General features: G+C 44.7%; 1 protein-coding gene across 5 annotated transcripts in view; it reads right to left on the bottom strand.

Moving 5' to 3' along the window:
- LOC146797516 (inter-alpha-trypsin inhibitor heavy chain H4-like) overlaps positions 1-23,402 on the bottom strand; it is a 598,346-nt gene that overhangs the window by 84,323 nt on the left and 490,621 nt on the right. The gene's annotated exons all lie outside the window — the stretch shown is intronic.

Below are 23,402 nucleotides of genomic sequence, written 5' to 3' on the forward strand. Positions count from 1 at the left end.
GTAATGAGTAATAAAGTACCCAGTTTGTAGTGAACCAACATGTGCTGCATGTTCTTGTATGAGAGGGTAGCCTATTCTTCTAGTCAGCTGCGGCTACATGAACAGATGTTAACCCTGATCAGGTAAGTGGTAACTGAATAAGGGAGAGAGGAGCCCCTCGAACCGGAGAACAGGCTATGTTCGAACTGGCAGTTCTTGTGTGATCTGATGTTATGGTGATCATAGGATGAACTGTCGTATGAGACTGCCGTCTGGGTAGAGAGGTCTGGATTCGTATGGGATCGCGAGGCCGCCACTTGTGCTGAGACTGCCGTCTGGGTAGAGAGGTCTGGATTCGTATGGGATCGCGAGGCCGCCACTTGTGCTGAGACTGCCGTCTGGGTAGAGAGGTCTGGATCCGTATGGGATCGCAAGGCCGCCGATTGTGCTGAGACTGCCGTCTGGGTAGAGAGGTCTGGATTCGTATGGGATCGCGAGGTCGCCACTTGTGCTGAGACTGCCGTCTGGGTAGAGAGGTCTGGATTCGTATGGGATCGCGAGGCCGCCACTTGTGCTGAGACTGCCGTCTGGGTAGAGAGGTCTGGATTCGTATGGGATCGCGAGGCCGCCACTTGTGATACTGTTGTATGGGCAGAGAGGTCTGGATCCGTATGGGATCGCGAGGCCGCCGATTATAAGAGGTCTTGGTATGTATAGTAGGAATTCCCTGTCCTTAGGTGGTAGATATATGTGGTTACCTATTGTAAATAGGCCCTAGGGAGGGGGAGGGGGTAACGTTCTGGCTGGGTTAGTGAGGCTCTGATGAGCGGGTTCTATCTGATCCGAAAACCCAAGCAGAACATTTGGCGTCACGAACCGTTTACGAAACCTGTGTGCGTTGTGGTTGTATCGTGTTTGCTTTCGGCGCGTGCGTGGTTTCGTTTGTATATTATTTGTATATAATTGTGTGTATAGTTTTTTTTCTTTTTCTCTTTCTTTCTTTTCCGAGATGTTTTCTAGAAAGTCGAAATCTACTTTTAAGTTGCCCGTTGATATTCCCGGCTGGGATTCAACGCCTTATGAAGCCTTAGCCCGTGAGTGGGCTGATTCTACTGGTTTGAGTGAGAATTGGAATTCTTTTTTGGAGCTGGCGGAGCCGGCTAATGTGATTACTTGTTTACAGAAGGCGCCGGTATCTAAGGGTGATGAGCTTCCCGTTTTGGGGCGCAGAGGTTGGATTGTTCTGTCTGCGTACAGGATTCTGCATGAGAGGTTGTTGAAGTTACAGAAATTGCATAAGGATGTGGAAGCGAACTTTGTTGAGATTCAGAATGCTCATACTTTGTTGCGGTGTCAAAATAAGTTGCTTGCTGACAAACTTGATACGTACCAAACTATTGCCGAGAGGGCGGCTGTGCGAATTGCTCGTTATAAATACAAGAATCGGCGTGGTCGGATTTCGACGCGAAAGGTGCGTCTGGTCGTGGCGAAAGCCGGACTGGATTGGAATCCTGATGAATGGGATGGTAATATCTGGAACTCGAGTGATTCTCGTTCCTCGGGTGAGGAGTCTGCCAAGCGCGAGTCCTCTCGCTCCGGCCGTGATTGTAAGTCTGCTTCTTGCGCCTCTGATGGTGCACCCCGTGATTGCGCTCGTCCTTCGAGTGGGGTCGATGCTTCTTACACTGATTGTTCCTCTACGTGTACTGATCGAGCTCCTTGTGATGCTCGTCCCGCGGTCTCGGTGCATCCAGTTTTTCGGCGGAAGTTGCAGCAGGCTCCCAGTGCTCCGAATGGTATTGCTTTAGACTCTTTGGAGGATTTTACTCAACAAGAAATTAGTGACATTTTGCAGCGATTTCGGCAGCGAGCTGGTGAGACCTTACTCACATGGATGGTGCGCCTTTATGAACTGGGCGCTGCTGGCATTATGTTGGATGCTGGCGATTGTTTGAAGTTTTGTTCCTTGAGTTCGGATTCTACTGTACAGGATCATTTTCGTAACTTTAATGGTGGTGGTCAAATTACTTTGCTTCAATTGGCGACTGAGGGTTGTAGTCTAAAATATCCTACTGAGTCTGACTGGCCTGTGAATGACAAACCGTGGTATACTTTGCGCGATGCTGCACAACGTCTCAAAGAGGAGGTGATGAAAACGGCAATTTTTCTGAATACTGCTGACAGGTTGCTTGATGGTTTGTTGACATCTTCTGTGCGGAATCGTATTATTCGTTCTTCCCCTGTTGATTATAAGCAGGTCATGATGACTTTATTGATTAATCAGACTGGTAACATGTTATCTATGGTGCTGGAATCGGTTCGCCAACTCGGTGAGTTGGGTGAGTGGTTTAAACCTGAACGGCAGCCCCGGCCTGATACTCGTACTCCTGGTGACAATAAACTTACTAGACGTGATATGTTTTTTGGTCTTATGGCCGATGGTGTGCGGAAGGAGGATATTGACGGTGAGACTACTTCTCGTTTGTGGGAAATGTTTCGCAAACGTGGCTTGGATCGAAAGGAGGGTGCCCGGCGTGTTCGGACGACTGAGTGTGATCGTGGTTTTTCTGACGGTAGCGGTGATGACGACCGCCGTGGGCGCTCTGATCGTCGTGATGATCGACGTTATGTACGTGATTTGTCCCCCCGTCGTGAGAGAGACAGAGAGAGAGAGGGGGAAAGAGAAAGGGGGAGAGATGATTATGTTAACAGCAGACGTAGAGATGATAGGGATCAATCCCCTGAGTTGAGAAGGAGAGAGGATCGACACAGATTGGCCGATCGAAACCCGCAGTACAATGCAGAGGACAGGAATCCATTTCGTAATAGAGATGGATATGAACAGGAGGTATCGATACCTGAGAAACGTGAGAGTCTTTATCCTGATTTATCCTGGTACACAGAACGCAGTAAAAATGACTAGGAAATAGGTCAAGCTCCAGTACACAGATGGGCTCACAGAGATAATAGACCCTATGTAGATATTGATATTTATTGGAGACATCGTAATGTCCAAAGGGCCCGAGCATTGGTAGATACAGGAGCGGAGGCCACTCTTATTCATGGAAAATCAAAGAAGTTTAAAGGTCAGCCTTTTACAATTACCGGATTAGGTGGAAAGGAAACTCCCGCAGTTCAAACTTTACTTGAAATGAGAATAGGTAGAATTCCTAGAAAAGAATACTCTGTATTAGTGGTGCCACTCTTAGAATTCATAATTGGAATTGATATTTTGAAAGGAATGACTTTGCACTTAGATGATGGATGTTACCAATTTGGAACTAAACATTATATATCGTCCAGGCCTGTACGGGTTGGTCGTTTGAGAATGCCCCCCATAAAAGTTCCCCAGGCGACAAAAGTGGTTTGTCAGAAGCAGTATCGTATTCCAGGTGGTCATGAAGAGATTAGTACCACTATTCAGGAGTTGGTGGATGCAGGAGTTATAACCCCAGTTACTTCTGCTTGGAATAATCCTGTTTGGCCTGTACGTAAGAGTGATAATTCTTGGCGCATGACTGTTGATTATCGAGAATTGAATAGACACACACCCTCTTTGACTGTTGCAGTACCGGATGTTATTACCCTAATTGAAAGAATCCAAAAACATCCAGGTACATGGTATGCGTCCATTGATATTGCTAATGCTTTCTTTTCGATTCCGATTGCCCCTGAGTGTCAGGAACAATTCAGTTTTACGTGGAACGGGCGTCAGATGACGTTTAGAAGTCTTCCCCAGGGCTATGTGCATAGTCCTACGATATGTCACCGGCTGGTGGCAGAGCATTTGGCTGAGGTACCGGTTCATCCGCAAATTCAGATATGTCACTATATTGATGATATTTTGATCCAAGGCGAAACACAAGAGGAAGTTCAGACCCAATTGGACAGAGTCATTGAGTGCCTGCGTGAGAAAGGTTGGGAAATCAACCCGGATAAATTACAAGGTCCGTCCCAGGCTGTGAAATTTTTGGGTATTAATTGGCATGAGGGGCACCGAGAAGTGATCCCTCAGGTTAAACAGAACATTCTTGATTTTGCAGTTCCGAGGAATAGGAAAGAAGCCCAAAGCTTCATTGGTTTGTTTGGTTTTTGGCGCCAGCATATTCCTCATTTGAGTCAAATATTGGCCCCTTTGTACCATGTCACTCGTAAAAAGAATGCATTTGAATGGGATAAACCACAGCAAGATGCGTTCAGTCTGGCAAAAGAAGCAATTCAGCATGCTCTGGATTTATGGCCTGTATGTGATGGTGATGTGGATTTGAATGTGTCTGTACAAGGCCTTTATGCGAATTGGAGTTTGTGGCAGAAACAAGGCAAGAGTAGAGTACCGTTAGGTTTCTGGACCAAAAAGTTACCTGATGCTGGTGAGCGTTATACACCTTTTGAGAAACAGTTACTTGCATGTTATTGGGCTCTGGTGGATACCGAGCAATTGACTTTGGGACATGATATAGTTTTGCGACCTGAAATTCCTATCATGCAGTGGGTTATGAGTTCGCCGAAAACTCACCGAATTGGACACGCTCAAGAGGCGAGTGTGATTAAATGGAAATGGTATATACAAGACAGGGCACGTGTGGGACAAAAAGGAGTTGCATCTTTGCATGAGCAGGTGGTGCGGGCGCCATCGACTGAGATTGAGAGTGAATGTTCCGTACCTTTAGTACAGGAGTCTCCTGTTAAGTGGGGTAGACCTTTTGATGATTTGTCCGCGGAGGACAGAAACCATGTCTGGTTTACGGATGGTTCAGCAAGGTTCATAGGGACGAAACGGCATTGGAAGGCGGTGTCCTATAATCCGATCACACAAAAATTGCTGAGTACAACTGGTGAGGGTAAGAGCAGTCAATTTGCTGAACTCTATGCTGTTTATCAAGTTCTGAAACAAGAGTTACCTGGCACATGTCATATTTTCACCGATTCTTGGTCTACTGCCAATGGACTGGCAGTTTGGTTACCGACTTGGCATTCCCATAGTTGGAAATTGCATTCAAAAGAACTGTGGGGAAAAGAATTATGGCAGGAGATTTGGGAAATGCTCCCACAGAGTACTGTTACAATCTTCCATGTGGATGCTCATACCCCGATAGACTCTCTTGACAAATTCTTTCATAACATTGCAGATGAGAAATCTAAAATTGCTGAGGCAGTGGTGGACAGGCAAGATTCTGATATTGCGGGATTGGCGAAATGGGCCCACCAGAAAGCAGGACACTTTGGAGAGAAAGCCACTAGCAGGTGGGCTGCTGATCGAGGAATTTGTATTCCCCTAGATTTAATCAAAAATGTTATTCTACATTGTCCCATTTGTCAGCATATCAGGCAGCGCAAAGTGCCCCAAATTGTTAAAGGTCATTTACATCGCGGGAAATTGCCCGCTCAAATTTGGCAGATTGATTACATCGGTCCACTTCCTATGAGTAGGAATTGTCAATATGTTTGCACTATTGTTGATACATACAGTGGCCTGCTGGTGGCCCTTCCCTGTAAGCAAGCTACCCAATTGAATACTATTAAAACATTGGAATTGATTATGATGTATTATGGTGTGCCATTCCAAATTCAATCTGATAATGCATCCCATTTTCGTGGAAGATTGGTACAGGAATTCTGTGTGGAAAACAATATTGAATGGGTGTTTCATATACCATATTATCCACAGGCCTCGGGTCTTGTGGAGAGGTTGAATGGCCTGCTGAAAGATCAGTTACGTAAATTAACAGATGACAAGTATAAGAATTGGCGAGACTTTTTGCCTCAAGCGCTATTGATTTTGAATAACCGTCCTTTTCTAAATGCTGAATCCCCACTTATGCGTTTGTTTCCTCCGAATGTTCGGAAATCAGAGAGACTGTGATGTACTGGGAAATTACTCCCGGAGCTTTGGCTCCATGTAGAGCGACCCCAGGGTCGGCAGGTTTAGACTTGCATGCCATGGATGACACCGTTATAAAAAGTAAGAATCGAGTCATCATTGAAACTGGTGTTGGTGTTCATATACCAACTGGGAATTTCGGATTAATCGCCCCTAGATCGGGGCTGGCTGTAAAAGGCGTTCAGGTGCTTGGAGGAATCATTGACAGTGATTATCAGGGAGAGATTAAGGTGCTCCTGCTGAATAGCAGTGAGGTTGACTTACTGATACATCAAACTGACCGAGTGGCTCAATTGCTAATAATGCCTGTTTTCAGTGATGAGATCACAAAAGGCACTGCCCCAACGTTGCTAACTGTACGAGGCCAGAAAGGTTTTGGCTCCACAGATAATCCTGGGGCCAGAGTTTGGGTGCAGTCGCCTAAGAATCCCTCTGAACAAGCAGAGGTCATTGCAACCGGTCAAGACAACACCATTTTAGTTATGAGACCAGGGAAAGATAGCTGGGAAGCAGTCCCGGCTGACAAATGTTACTTACGAGAATGAATAATGCCTGTATTTGATTCTCTTTCAGATCATTCTTTGGACTGTTGCTGCAGGATGTGTCGGCGTTGGACTCCTTTTGGGCTGGTACGACGAGAGAGGAGGGATCCCATCAACCCGGGCTGAGTTGAGAACCCGAGTGTCGCGTTCCTTCGCTGCGTGGGATTCGTCGTCGAACTTTTGGACTACGTTAGCCAAACGAGTGACTAAAGCCCCTCATTTCTGCTTGACACCGATGAGATCGGTGACTGACATTCTAGCGACTTGTTTAGTTGCTGTCCCTGCTTCATTGGAGACTTTGACTCATATTTTCAATATATCGAATGCTCGCCCCAATGTTCTTCTGGGCGATTTTGCTACCCATGAGAATTGCCCCTTGTGTACTGTACTGTCAGACCCGATACCCCCCATCCAGTCCCAAATAGTTACCTATAATATCACACAGGGTGATTTGTGTTTTTTCCTTACTTGTGATCCTAGTGCGATTTCTGAATGTATGCGTTTAAGATTGAAAGGTGCCACTTCATTCACCGCTCATGAACGAACTTTGTGCCTTCAAAGGACACCGAAAACATGTACTTCTGTTCAGAATAACATGACTTGTAAGAGTTTGGTAGTTACCCCCAGTCATTATCGCACGATGTTACTACCTGCCGGATGGCTTTTCTCATGTGGTAATACTTCCTGGCCATATATCCCCGCAAATATTTCTGGAGGCCCTTGTGCCATTACTAGACTGAGCTTGTTAATGTTTTCATCACATCCGAATGCCAACTCTCGTGTGATTCGAGATACAGTGAGGTTACAGGAGGATTGTGACTCATCTTTGCATTTATATTCCAAGTCTGAATACCTTAGCCTGGCTATTTCAATTGTTGGTGTTCCTGCTTTGGCAGTTTATAATGCCAAATCTATTGGGAAAATGGCCTGCTGGATGGTAAAATCCATTAATCATACTTCTACAGTCCTGTCTGACATGCTATTAGACGCCCAGGGTGAACGTAGAGCTATCTTGCAAAATCGAGCGGCCATTGATTATCTTTTGCTTAAACATGGACAGGATTGTTCTGATTTTGAGGGTCTTTGTTGTTTTAACTTGTCTGATCATACAAAATCCATTCAAGCTCACATTGATAAACTACATGACTTGACAGAAGAAGTTAGAAAACACATTGACCAGGGCTGGTTTGACTGGGTCTTTAATTGGTTACCTGATTTGCATATGTTACGTCAGATATTAGGAGGTATTCTGGTTACTATCGGCATTTTGATTTCTATCTGTTGCTTTATTCAGTGTATTCCTTCACTACTTCAATTCTGCACACCTGGTACTAGACATAGATCAGTTAGTTTTGTTTCATATTATTCTTCCACAGATATTAGTTCTGTTTAATGGATGTATAATAGACTGAAGTCAAGGGTGAAATGTTCTGCTCGATTTTCCCGGCCTTCTTGTGAGGAAAGGTGATTGAATGTGACTTCAGTCTCTTACCATTCAAGTCTAAGGGTTAGAGTAGTGAATGGAGCCTATTTACTAGGCACTTCGACATGATCCTGTGCTCTTCCCCATAGATCAGGGCTTGCACACTGAGGAAATATGAATTTTTATGATCAATTGTGTCCCCTATCTTAGACCCCAACGGCTCCATGTACATGCTACAAGTACATGTATGTTCCCTCCACTTCCAGCTATGAAGACGCAAATACATATGCGTCCAAAGTTAACATGTCCTCTTTCAGATTCAACCATGAATGGGTCGAATATTCCGTTCCTAAGTATGCCTTGCCACCGTCTTTATTTAGAGTACCTTTCACGTTTTTCAGCTCTGGCAAGTTAGGCCCTGAATTCTGCCATCGAGCTTTTCCTGCTTTCTGCCTCTGAATGCTCCAGCCTGGACCTGCATCTGTTTCCATGACCTTTGTCTTACTTCCTGCGCGGCTAACGGTGCCTGGCCCGGCCTGTTGCCTGCCAAGACTGTATTCAGCCTTCAAGTTATCTGCTCCGCTCCTCGAGAAATGCATTCCTGTCTAGTAGTTTAGGTAAACATCCTCCCAGCTACAGAGCAAAGGGCCCGGCCTTACTGTCTCCGTGCAAGTAATTCATAGCTCCTGTTACCATGGTAGGCCCATGCCCCCTCACATCTCATGTAGACACGTAGACACTTATACACGCACTAGAAGTCAGTATAGGATAGCCTCTGCCTGAGAGACCTTTCCTTCCAGATAATACCGTTCCTTAAACACAAGATATTAGATACGATTTGGGATTAGGTTGTTCTGACATCCCAGACTTATGTCTCCTCATGTAGGGCTAAATGTCAAGTCTCCTTCACCTTCCAGTTACACGTCAATCACACGTCATGCTGCCGTGCGCGCACCTCTGCCATGTATTTCTGCTGACTTTGCAGGATTCTCTTATGGATCCACCCACCTGTGACATCCTCAGAATGACGTTTCTAGTACACGCCCTTATGCACGCCTAGTGTAACGCCTTTTTTTCATTACGTATGTGTATTCTTATCTCTCTTCTCAGCTGTTACGCCTCCGGCATTTGCCTTTACTGTAATGCATTGACTATATATATGACAACCTGTCAATAAAGTATTGCTCTATCCCTTCCCGAACCTTCGTGGTGACGGAATCCGATTGCCTGGTTCGAACCAATTCCTTTGTAAGGAATAAATCCCCTTTTAAAACCTCAAATACCACGGATTCTGCCTCTTATTTTTACTGAGTTATTCTTATTGAACTTTACCGCATAAATTAAGTCTAGGTAATTTAAATTTACCACATAATTGGCGCCCGAACAGGGACACCTCCCCCACCCCACGCGCCGGAGGTGCATTGCAGACCCGGTCTCCTGCCACAGCCGGACGGACAACTACGCGTACCTGCAGGATTTCCTGTACCTCCCTCAAGCCAACGGAGGTGACTGAGGCTGCGATCAACACCCAGACGAGGCGGTGAGGAGTGCGGAGGATCCCGACCAGAGCCTAGCTGAGAGAGCAAGATCCGAGGTATACAGAGGCCCACCAGGTTCCGAAGTTCCGAAGTATCCACGTCACGAGTCGAGTCGAGTCCAGTCTGGTCTAGTCCAGACCAGAGTTTCCGAGGCCTTCTGTTCCGTTCCGTGCTTCCCGGTGAGTACCATTGCTGGGGACGCATCTAGACGTGCGCATTGGTTTGTGCCGGTCAAGACGGGTTTGGGTACACAGATCCGGTCTGCACTGTTTTAGCAGTGTATCTGTACTGTTTAGCAGTACATCTAGTATTATGCAGTTAGCTAGTTTTATTCTAATTATTATTGTTCGTTTTAAAATGTTTTAATATGTTTTAAATGTCGTGGTATGAGTGATTGTTCGATCTTCATTACTGTGTTTAATTGTGTTCAAGTCCGAGAAAGAATCAAGTAGCAAGGTTTAAGATGCCGTTATTCTCAAAATTAAGACAGATTAGAACTAGAAAAGGGATACTCGAGGAAGCCGTTCCCATTCCACCTAGGGACACTCCAGGGTACTTTATGTACCATAAACATGGCCTAGATGCCGTATTATATCTCGATTTGTGGGTGGACTACACCAAGGATTTAGCAGAGAATCAGAGATGGCCCGCCGCTGGGACATGGGATGCAGATTGCATCATGAGAGTAGAAGAAGCATTATGGAAAAAGAAAGCCAGACAGTCACAGAAAGATGCCATTGAATTATGGCGTAAAGAATCGCATAGACGTACAGAGAAAGCACTCAGAAAAGAAGAGAAAAGTAGGGAGGATTCAGACAAAGCCCGAGAAAACGTATTAATTGAGGAAGGTATCCAAGTAGACAGACAACGAAACACTCTTATGAATGGTATGTATCCTCTTCTGGCCGAGGGTTTACCTAAGGCCACCCTGGAAGTACCGAAAGATCTGCCACCTCCATTGCTTCCGACTAAATTGCTCCCCAAGACCGCAAAGGACATTTTCCTTTCTTCCTATTTAGACGATGTAGCCCCCGAATATGTTAATGCTCCGCCGCCACACACACCCCCTGCTAACGGCGCTCGACCCCGAGATAATCTGCCCCCACTTCCGCAGCAACATACTCCTCCTTCCGTTCCAAACCTTCCGCCCGTTCCTTCACTCCTTTCTGCATCTATTCTTCCTACCTTACACCCAACGAATCCTTTTGGACCTAGCACCTCAGGAGGTGCGACAGGAAGTTTTCATACGCCGCCATCAGTGCGTCGATTGACTTATAGGGATTTAGCACACCAACGTACACCTCAAACAGCGAATTACGACATACTTAAAGAGCCTCTTACAGATTGTAGATATGATCCAGTACCCGGTAAAGACGACAGAATGATGCTATCATCAGTACGTCTACGACGAGTTGCGAACTATTTAATGATATTACCAGGAATGATTGATCATCTAGACAAAATATATCACTTTGTCCAAACAGGGCAAGGTCCTGAAAGTATTGGCGAGGCCATGGCATACCAGAAAGTGGACACGCAAAAACTGTTGTTACGCTTCTTCATAAACTGCCTGATAAGACACAGAGATAGGCCAGGTGTAGACCCGGAAGAAATGAAAGCACTTAACAAATGGGGTCAGAATATAGCGGACGGAAAACATGATAAACAGAATAGTATAGAAAGTATGTACCGAAGGATCCGAAAAACAGTAGAACAAATATGTGAAAGAGAACAACCTGAACGAGAAACAGATGCAGATAAGACTGAGTCCTCGGGGGAGGAGGAACAACTAGAAATGACAACAGGACAATTACAATTACCAGCTAGAGAAACGATAGCTTATGTAGGTAAGGGAAGATCCTTTAATAATTCAATACGTCCGATACGACCAGAAAGTAAGAGAATTTTTCAAGCAGCCATGTCAAATCCAAAGACCCCTGAACACTTATTTCAGGCTACTGATAAAATGCTTCAAGAACGAATGGGGTACCATGTACTCGATTCTATGGATGAACAAGAATTAGCCAGGTCAGCAGTACAATGGGCTGACAGTTCTGATAAATATAGTGATGACGCGCTAGTACACACGTTTTTGAATCTTTCACCAGACGAACAGCGTTTAGCTGGTATGTACATGATACAACACCTCCTTATATTGTATAAAGGTCAACATTCCGATCCTGGTCCCCTACCTGATATACTGATAGAACTACTCATGAATAAATGGAGAGGTCTAGGTACCGATCTAATTAAAGTACTTCTAGAATATCGGCACAGATATAGTGCCTTTTTGTGTCCAGAGCTTGATCCAGCTCCCTCCATGGAAAGAAAAATGTATTACATAGACAGACAGAATCCCTTACGCGAAGTACACCCAGTTAGAAATGATGATAATACTTTTAGGCGCGTGTTTGTGTACACGCCTATAACTAAAATAGAACTATTGGAAATGAAAAAATTAGTGCCCAGCCATGACAGGGATCCAGCAGGTTTTCACCGTGAAATAAAAGACATGTTACTCATGGGTGATTATACCTATCCTGACATTATGAAAATATTAAAAGTATTATTGCCTGCCGGTATTTACGAGAAACTAAAAGAAAAAGAATGGGAGGTGGGAGAACAAAAGATTGATTGGGCAGCATTAGAAAACGAAGAAAATGCCCGAACTGCAGGCCTAGGGCTTGGGGACAAAACTAAAGCATTACCAGGATTATTAGTACAAGTATTGCCACGTTTATTAACTACGAAAAAGGAAGACTGGGGAGCAATCTCAGCTTGCAAACAGAAACCCGATGAAGACACTAGTGATTTTTATTCCCGATTTGAAAAATGTTTTGGTATTAATAGCGGCCTGAAAGCAAGTAGCGATTCATATCCACATCTTTTTGTAACAAAATTAGTTGAGAATTCCTTGCCCCAGGTTAAGAACAGAGTATTGAAAGTAGAGAGCTCTTGGCAAGCTAACACCCCGTCACAAATGTTACAAATGTTACAGTACCATCAGAATAGAATTAGAGAAGAACAAGAACACGAACAAAGACGTATGAAAGACACGAAAATGAAAATGCTCGTCGCCCAGTCAGTTCCAGCTGACAGTCATAAAAAGGGTGCGACACAGTCCAGTAATTCAGCGGTTCCTGTTAAAGGGACATGTAACTATTGTAAACAGCCAGGTCATTATATAAACGATTGTGCAGTTCTGAAACATAATATCTCTACGGGTAAAACCAAGGAGAGACCGCGTCCACCTAGACAGGATCAGATCCAACCACAAGTACCTCAGAATGTACAGCCTATGCCAGCTTCACAACAGACCGTAGCGGTACCACAACCACAGCCTAGTGTCGCAACACAAAACACGACACAACAGATGTACCAGTATGCACAAAATGACTACCCCGATTATCAGCGATACACATGAAACAGCCTAGAGAGGGAGGTTGGATTACCCCTTATTGAGGTTCCTGTAGATCAAGAGGGTCCTTATGTACATAGTCAAGTATTAGGGAAGGACAGAAAGTTTTTAATTGATACAGGGGCAAGCAGAACAACTATAAGCCACGACGAGGTTCCAGGGGCACCCTTCTCAGGCTCACAGAATGTTTCCCTTGGATTTTCAGGAAAACCTATTGTTAATGAAGTATCGCAACCTCTTCCTCTTGCAGTTGGTCCATTTACACGGACTACAGATTTATTGCTAACAAAATCGTGCCCAGAAAACTTGTTAGGTATAAAGACATTGAAAGCTCTAGGAGCTGTAATATGTTGTTCCCCGGAAGTGGTACGACTATTTTTGCGTGACTTTAAAGGTCACTATGTATTTAGAGACATGGATCACCGGTTACAGAATGTCCCTGCACATTTATGGGCACAAGGCCCCACTGATGTAGGTTGTATGCATATTACACCATATCGAGTTACACTCAAAGCAGGAGTGGTATTACCACGAATTCGACAATACAAGTTACCTCCAGATGCTGTAGTGGCTTTGCTGCAAATCATTGACGAGCTCATTGCACAAGGAGTGGTTGTGGAAACCGACTCCAATGTATGTAATTCTCCTATTATTCCAATTCTTAAACGAACTGATCCAAATGCACCCCCCGTTTATCGATTAATTATTGATCTGCGCGAATTGAATAAATGCATTGTACCACAGTATCCCGTGGTTCCAGATATCTCTTCATTATTAACAGCTATTGATTCAGAAGCAACGTTTTTTACTGTGATTGACCTCAAGAACGCCTTCTTTAGCGTCCCAATCGATCCGGAAAGCCAATATTTGTTCGGATTCTGTTTAAATGGACGAAGCTTCAAATTTACACGCGCACCTCAAGGATTCACAGAAAGCCCCAGCATCTACAGCCAAGCACTGAAAAGACAACTTGACAGTATCCACATGCCTGTTAACACTACCCTGCTTCAGTATGTCGATGATCTGCTGATCACCGCCCGAAGCGAGCCCGAATGTGAAAAAGCATCACTGACGGTTTTACATTTCCTGGCCGACAAGGGGCACAAGGTGTCCCCTTCGAAGCTGCAATTCTGTGTTCAGCAAGTTGTGTACCTTGGGCACTTGCTGTCCAAAGGGGGGAGACAGCTCACACCTGACCGCATCCAGTTAATTGTAAACATGCCACCACCCAAGACACAAAAGGAGGTGCGGGCCTTCATAGGTCTCACTTCATACTGTAGGCAATGGATTCCCCAATATGCATTTCTAGTAAAGCCACTCATTCAGTTGACAACCCAGGAGGCAGCGACTTCGACTGTCCTCCCTTGGACTCAGGAACATGCACAAGCTTTTGAAGACTTAAAGAAAGCCTTATGTCAAGCACCTGTTTTAGCGACACCATGTTACAGTAAGCCTTTTACACTTTTTGTTACAGAACGCGAAGGTACTGCCTTGTCAGTACTCGCTCAGGAACAAGCAAGTTCACACAAGCCGTGTGCTTACTTTTCTAGCACATTAGATCCAGTAGCCCAGGCTCTGCCTACGTGCCTGAAATCAGTCGCAGCGACAGCTTTAGCGATCAGACAAAGCGATTCCATAGTATTAGGACATCAATTGATAGTGCAAGTTCCACACTCCGTGGAAGTTCTTTTAAACCGAACTCAGACTCAGCACTTGACTATAGCACGACTGACAGGTTATGAATTAACATTGTTCCGGCCACACATAGAAATCAGACGCTGTAGTACATTAAATCCTGCCACACTTTTGCCATTAAGTGGAACAGACCCATTGGCACATGATTGTATTGAAGTCATTACTATTACGACGAAACCCAGACAAGACTTGACAGACATTCCATTACCAGATCCAGACCTGACACTTTATGTGGATGGTTCATGCATGAGAACAAGTACAGGAGAGTTAGTGGCCGCTTACGCAGTCACGACAGACACCGAAATTATTGAAACGAATTGTATTGACACATTGTCAGCTCAAGCAGCAGAGCTCATCGCTCTGACACAAGCCTGTATTCAAGCCAAAAATAAAAGAGTCAACATATACACAGATTCACGTTATGCATTCGGAGTTGTACACGACTTCGGAGTCCTTTGGCGAGAGAGAGGTTATTTAACTTCTCACGGTGCCAACATTCAACACGGTCCCCTCATTCAAGCTCTGTTAGATGCAATACATCTGCCTACTTCAATATCCATCATGAAGTGCAAGGCCCATACAAAAATGACCGATATCATTTCCCAGGGTAACGACCTAGCAGACCGAACAGCTAAGCAAACAGCACAGAATCGGACTCATGCAACTGACTTGACAAAGACAATAGTTCCAACATCGACACACTGCATGACAGTTAGGGATCCCGCCCTTGATGTAATTGACATACAGACACATGCTACACCAGAGGAAATCAAGAAATGGACTGAACTAGGAGGGATCCAAACAGATCAGGGATGGATGACGAAGGGAAAATCTACATGGTTTCTCCCCGACTCCATGGTTCAAGTTATCATTAACACAATACATAGTCCAGCGCATCTAGGAGAGAAAGCTATGTTAGACAGTATTCAAAACATTTGGTTTAATAAACACTTACGAGCTGCAGCCAAACAGAAAGTGCGTACTTGCATGATTTGTTGTCAGTTCAACCCAGGTAAAGGCGTTCCTGTAGAGCAAGGTGGATTTCAACCTCCCGATCACCCTTTTGAAGTCCTCCAGATGGATTATATCCAGATGGAACGTTGTCGAGGATTCAAATATGTCCTCGTAGTTGTATGCGCACTTTCCCGTTGGACAGAAGCATATCCAGTCTCAGATTACACTGCCCCGACCACTGCCAAGCAGCTGGTTCGTGAATTCTTCCCACGGTATGGTTTGCCCCGTATCGTGTACTCAGATAATGGTCAACCATTCTCATCCGAGCTAATGAAACACATTTCACTCCTGTTAGGCTATCAATGGAAATTCCACTGTGTCCGGCATCCCGAGGCAGCAGGTCTCGTGGAGCGTCATAATCAGACTCTGAAAATACGACTTTCTAAAATCTGCAGAGAGAAAGGCGTCGACTGGATAGTAGCTTTACCAGTTGCGCTCTTTTACATGAGAATGATAGCACATTCTCGAACAGGGCTATCCCCGTACGAGGTGGTCTTCGGTAGGCCACCAAATATGTGGGGGACGCCTATACCTCGTAAAATCACTGATGTTGATTGTAATATGCTGACAGATTACCTTGCTTCCTTGATGTCTGCACTACAATCTTGCCGTTCACAGGTAGCTGCAGCCTTTCCCGACAACACCGAGGTGAAGCCCCATGAAGTGGTTCCCGGAGACTACGTATTTATAAGAAATTTCGACAGGAGGAGCCCGCTGGAGCCTCGCTGGCAAACGCCGAAATTAGTACTCCTGACCACGAGGACAGCAGTGAAGATTGAGGGTCGCAAGGGTTGGCTACATTCGAGCCATATCAAGAAATTTCATGGACTGCCTTCTGATTTGAACTCTCAGCCCTACCCTCCTCCACAGACTGACTCAAAACTCCCCCTGGTCGAGAAAACTGCTTCCCAGGAATATAAACTGAAACTAAGGTCTAGCAAGTCAGACAATTTGATTGTTTAAGTCCTCTCCTAGGTGAATCGGTTAAATTAGTCTCTGACATGTATCCTCTAGACCGAAACAGAGAGAAAGATAGACAGAAACAGCTCAAGAAACGTGCATATTGTAAATTACTTCGTAGTCACTGTATAGTGACATTATTGATTATGTTTTTTCTAAATCTTCTAATTATTGCTGCAAGTATACTGTTGCACATATACTACCCTATTTTCAAGCGTGCACATTCTGCTTCCGATGTTACTGCCGAACACTCTTTTAGCGAATTACCTCCACATGAGTTGCCCAACAGACTTGCGCTGCGCAATAACACATTCATTAGTATGTTACATCACTCCCATCAGGCCAACAACGCTACAAATTGTTGGATATGTGGCCGACTCCCTCCCTACCAGAAATACAAGGGAGTTCTGCCCTCTTTCCATATCCATTCACACACAATGGTTCCTGTGGTGCATGGTTTAGTTTGATTAATTCTTTAGATTCAAATACCGTAGTTTACCAGAGCAACTGGGTATGGGGAAACCTGAACTTAGTTTTGCTTAAAGCCTGCTACCCTAACAAGGAGGGACTTCCCAAAAGGACAGGAACTGATCTAGAAAATGAAGTATATGGATTAGGTAATTTTACACTTAACCTCATGATTCTGAATGTTGAATCCGAAGCCGCACCAGTCTTGCCTGCTATGTCCGTATTACCAGTCAAAGGTGAATTATGTGTAAGAAAGAATGGTACAGTACACTTGGGTCATAGTAAATGTACTACTGTGATCGAATTCAGTGATCAAGGCAAGTCTACATTTAGAGCTTCCCGTCATTCCTACTTCATTTGTGGTCATACCGCATATATACGTTTACCTCTAGATTGGGATGGTACCTGTTACATTGCATTCCTTCTGCCACCTGTTTTCCTAGCCCCTCCTGATTATCATAGAAACACCCATCTAGTACACAATAGACCCCAGAGAGATCTCCCGATTGTCGACTACACTGAAACGGCATGGGAACAATATACAGACTTCAATAAAGGTCTCTTCCCCTACATAGGTGTTGTCTCTAATAGTAAACTGATACGCAGATTAACCAGAACCCTTGAAGCAGTAGTGAATGAAACTACCTCTGCCCTAGGCAACTTAACAGAGGAGCAGTCTGCGATGCGGATTGTTGTTCTCCAAAATCGTCTTGTCCTTGACGTCATCCTGGCCGATAGGGGCGGAGCCTGTAGAGTCATCGGATCGAGTTGCTGTGTTTTCATTCCAGAAAACGCGCCATCAGTATATAAAGCCATAACTCGTCTTCATAAGATTGCAAGTCAGATACACCAGAATCCAGGCACCTGGACGTGGTCCGGTTGGTTCTGGAGCGTGTTGTCAGCCTGGGGATGGAAAGTCCTATCCTTCCTAGGTATTGCCCTTCTCATAGTATTCAGTTGCTGCCTGTGTCTACAATGTGGACCAGCGATTTGCGGCCTGTGTGCCACATCATGTATTCCACACTCAAGTTCTCATTCAAAATCCCGGAAGAAGAAAGAAGAACAAATGATGTTACATGAAGAGATTGATGGATTCCTGAGGATCGATATCTCATGAAGGGTCCGTAGGGGACAAGGAGGGAATGAGGAAATATGAATTTTTATGATCAATTGTGTCCCCTATCTTAGACCCCAACGGCTCCATGTACATGCTACAAGTACATGTATGTTCCCTCCACTTCCAGCTATGAAGACGCAAATACATATGCGTCCAACGTTAACATGTCCTCTTTCAGATCCACCATGAATGGGTCGAATATTCCGTTCCTAAGTATGCCTTGCCACCGTCTTTATTTAGAGTACCTTTCACGTTTTTCAGCTCTGGCAAGTTAGGCCCTGAATTCTGCCATCGAGCTTTTCCTGCTTTCTGCCTCTGAATGCTCCAGCCTGGACCTGCATCTGTATCCATGACCTTTGTCTTACTTCCTGCGCGGCTAACGGTGCCTGGCCCGGCCTGTTGCCTGCCAAGACTGTATTCAGCCTTCAAGTTATCTGCTCCGCTCCTCAAGAAATGCATTCCTGTCTAGTAGTTTAGGTAAACATCCTCCCAGCTACAGAGCAAAGGGCCCGGCCTTACTGTCTCCGTGCAAGTAATTCATAGCTCCTGTTACCATGGTAGGCCCATGCCCCCTCGCATCTCATGTAGACACGTAGACACTTATACACGCACTAGAAGTCAGTATAGGATAGCCTCTGCCTGAGAGACCTTTCCTTCCAGATAATACCGTTCCTTAAACACAAGATATTAGATACGATTTGGGATTAGGTTGTTCTGACATCCCAGACTTCTGTCTCCTCATGTAGGGCTAAATGTCAAGTCTCCTTCACCTTCCAGTTACACGTCAATCACACGTCATGCTGCCGTGCGCGCACCTCTGCCATGTATTTCTGCTGACTTTGCAGGATTCTCTTATGGATCCACCCACCTGTGACATCCTCAGAATGACGTTTCTAGTACACGCCCTTATGCACGCCTAGTGTAACGCCTTTTTTTCATTACGTATGTGTATTCTTATCTCTCTTCTCAGCTGTTACGCCTCCTGCATTTGCCTTTACTGTAATGCATTGGCTATATATATGACAACCTGTCAATAAAGTATTGCTCTATCCCTTCCCGAACCTTCGTGGTGACGGAATCCGATTGCCTGGTTCGAACCAATTCCTTTGTAAGGAATAAATCCCCTTTTAAAACCTCAAATACCACGGATTCTGCCTCTTATTTTTACTGAGTTATTCTTATTGAACTTTACCGCATAAATTAAGTCTAGGTAATTTAAATTTACCACAACACATAGCCTAGGGGATAGATTCGTTAGTATTAGGGATAACCTGTCCTGTAGTGAGGGTATTTCATGGAGCCGTGCTGAATTCAGGCCTGGTAGGCCTCAAACGGGAGAGACTCCATCTTTCTTTCTGCTCCGGCAGCTTGGGATGCTTCTAGGTCAAATGTAATGTTTTAGTTATGAGGTGTTATTCGCTTGGAGAGAACCGGTTCAGGCCGGCCCTTATCATAGGATTGTATTTTTCTTCATGCCGAAGACACTACATCAGGCCGGCCGGCTGGGAACGTGTCCTTGGTACGGGGAGGTACAAGAATTTGGTGGGCGGCAGGTTACGGGCCGGAATTTTCCATGAGGAAATGCACCTCTATATTAGTGAAAGTCTGAGGCAGTTACATGTTCAGTCCGTAGGCGGCATCTAGCCGTTAGCAGTAAAGCTACTACTTATTCCAGGGAAGACAGACGCCATCTTGGAGGCGGAGAAAAAAACCGAGAGACAGATACTCTCCTAGCAGAATAGCCAGAGAGGAGAGAGTAGCCGATAAGGAAGAGGTCCCAGTGACTCGGAGAAGGGTGAAGGGAACAGCGCATAGTGGTGCAGACGTGTATCCGTGACTGCGGAGGTGTGACTTCCAGGCGAGCCGAGGCACAGACGAGAAGGGAACCTAGATGACCACTGAGTGCAGGCTACACACTACTAAGGTGATGTCGACCCTTTCTTATTAGAGTGCACAACTTAATCTTTCACTTTTCTTTGTAGGCTATGTGTTATATTGTAATGTTATGTGATTTCGTATGTAATGAGTAATAAAGTACCCAGTTTGTAGTGAACCAACATGTGCTGCATGTTCTTGTATGAGAGGGTAGCCTATTCTTCTAGTCAGCTGCGGCTACATGAACAGATGTTAACCCTGATCAGGTAAGTGGTAACTGAATAAGGGAGAGAGGAGCCCCTCGAACCGGAGAACAGGCTATGTTCGAACTGGCAGTTCTTGTGTGATCTGATGTTATGGTGATCATAGGATGAACTGTCGTATGAGACTGCCGTCTGGGTAGAGAGGTCTGGATTCGTATGGGATTGCGAGGCCGCTACTTGTGCTGAGACTGCCGTCTGGGTAGAGAGGTCTGGATTCGTATGGGATCGCGAGGCCGCCACTTGTGCTGAGACTGCCGTCTGGGTAGAGAGGTCTGGATCCGTATGGGATCGCGAGGCCGCCGATTGTGCTGAGACTGCCGTCTGGGTAGAGAGGTCTGGATTCGTATGGGATCGCGAGGCCGCCACTTGTGCTGAGACTGCCGTCTGGGTAGAGAGGTCTGGATTCGTATGGGATCGCGAGGCCGCCACTTGTGCTGAGACTGCCGTCTGGGTAGAGAGGTCTGGATTCGTATGGGATCGCGAGGCCGCCACTTGTGATACTGTCGTATGGGCAGAGAGGTCTGGATCCGTATGGGATCGCGAGGCCGCCGATTATAAGAGGTCTTGGTATGTATAGTAGGAATTCCCTGTCCTTAGGTGGTAGATATATGTGGTTACCTATTGTAAATAGGCCCTAGGGAGGGGGAGGGGGTAACGTTCTGGCTGGGTTAGTGAGGCTCTGATGAGCGGGTTCTATCTGATCCGAAAACCCAAGCAGAACAACATGTCATGCTAAGAAGAAAGAAATAGGAGGTCAGATAACAGTGACTCCGTGCTCTGTGTAAGAAGAATAATCCCAATAGCTCAAATAGTAAGGTGATGATCAGAGAAATGATCATGCAAGTGTAAGAAAAAATAGAGAAAAAGAGAGAGCGAGAACAAGGAGGGTCGAGGATGTAATAGAGAAAAAGGGGGGAGGGGAAAAAGGAGGAAGGGATAAACAAAAGAGAGTGAAGACCGTGAAACAGAAATGAAGGTACCTGAAGCTAGTAGCGTGGACGTAATGAGCGATTGAAAAAAGGAATAGAGAATAAAAAGAGGTAATTAAAATGCAATGAAAGTATGGGAGAAGAGGTCACAAGATGAACAGACGTAAACTGCTCTGGCGCAGAGTCTGAGTAGATAATCTTACCCCAAAGCCGGTGATAATTCCAACCCGGGTTGGTACGTGACGAACACAGTAGAAACAATGGTATGGGAGTAAAAGGGAAATCACATGAAAGTAATGCAATCTACGAGAAAAACAGAGGGAATCCGAAAGAAAAATTAGAACTTGTAGTTGCCAAATAGCAGAGACACCAAGAGAAAAGCAGTAATACAACTAAAGAAGAGTGGAGTCGTGGTACCCTTACCGGAAAACCAGTAAAGTATTTCAAAGCGTCAATCAGTATATAGCATCGAACAGTAACTCGGCTACCAGTAGATGGGCTACAGATAATAAAAATAGTAACCGTTATTAGAACGAAAAAAATTTGTATATAAGAGACATAAAGGAAGCATCTTATTCTATTAGCATGCAACAGGCTAAATCTCACCTATATTATAAAAGCGTAACAAAAGGTGCCGCAACGCGAGGATGAATATCAATTCAAATGGCAGTGTATCTCTAAAACCAACAATGTTACCGGAGCCGAAGTGTGGTTGAAAATATCAATACAGCAGATGCTGAGCGAAGGACAAGGTACGAGTGTGTGTACCTTGTCTGGTCGATCTAAACAAAAAATTAAAAAAAGGGGGGCAAAAAAGCCATGTCAGGATGACTAGCTACATGATTAAACCAAAGAAAAATACAAAAAGTAAGGGGGGGGAAACCATTTATCCCGTAAGTGCCGTGATAAGACTTACTTCAAGAGAGACGGGATCTTGCGTCCTAATGGCACCGATGTCTGCGTATGTGTATCTCACGGTAAACGGAAACCGGAAATGATAAAGGTCAGCAAACGTCAAAACAACTAGAACGCGGTTAACAAAAACGTGTCGGCAAACCGGGAGTGTAAAAAGAAGGCGCCCGCGATGGATATGGATAAAACTGAACGCCCAAAACAAAAAATGTATAGAACGATTAGCCAGGTAAACAGAAGGACGGATCAAGAAGAAAAATATAAAACACCCCTTAAGAATAAAATGCAGTATAGGAATTGTGAAACTAAAGTAGTGAGGACAGTTGGTGAAAATTCCAGGAGATAATCAATGATCATGATAGGAAACACACCAGGAAAGAAAGGAAAAGGAGACTAAGAAAAGGAAACAAACCAATAATACATATGGTAAATGGCAGTAGTTAACAGGTAAAAAGGAATATATGAATAGATGTCAACTGTTCACAAATAGTATAAACAGTGCATATCAGCACATAATAGATGTAGAGGGGAAATAAAAACCGTACAAAGATCGTTCAAGGTGAAGAAGCAAGAAGCAACAGACAATTGCAGTAGTACAGAGCATGAAATGTCACAATTTGGTTGAGCAGCAGGCACAAAAATAATAATGGTTTCAGTGGAAACAAGAAAGCGCAACTCGAGACACGTCAGTCTAAATAAAAAAAAAACCTTATGATTGCAATACATTATATTATTGTGAACACATACGTTATTAGTACAAAAACAGAAAAGGAAACAAAATAACATAACAGTGTCATAACATAATATTGATTGATCAGTTGCAGAGAAAAGAATCTATACGTACAGATCAGGTACACAGATAAGACACCATAGCCCAGAAAGTATTGCATCTCAGAGTCAAAATTAAGTCTGTGTTCGACTGTCTGAAGACGCATTATCCAAGTGGCTTTGGTCTTTCTTAGTAGCAGTTCTCTATTGCCAACACGTAGGCCAGAGTCAATAGTTTCAATTCCAAAGAATTGGAAACACCTGCGCGAACTTTGTGACGGGCACATGGCTGCATGTACTGCTACAGGGTATCTTGCATCCTGCTGGTGGAGTGCCCTGACATGTTCCCCAATCCTGTCTTTCAAAGCTCTGATTGTACTGCCCACATATTGTTTGCCACAAGTACATTCAATAATATAGACTACAAATTTGGTGGTACAATTGATATTAGATCTAATCACGTATGTCTTGTTGTTGTGGCTAAGAAAGGTCTTTGTTTTGTGTTTCGCCCATTTACAGACACTCCTGCAACCACATTTGTGGAAACCAATGGTGTGTGGAGTCAGCCATGACCGTGTATCGTGAGACTTAGGTACAGTAGGGCTTAATCTGGTGCGTAA

This window comes from Triturus cristatus, chromosome 9 (genome assembly GCF_964204655.1).
Source record: "Triturus cristatus chromosome 9, aTriCri1.1, whole genome shotgun sequence".
Classification (NCBI taxonomy): Eukaryota; Metazoa; Chordata; class Amphibia; order Caudata; family Salamandridae; genus Triturus; species Triturus cristatus.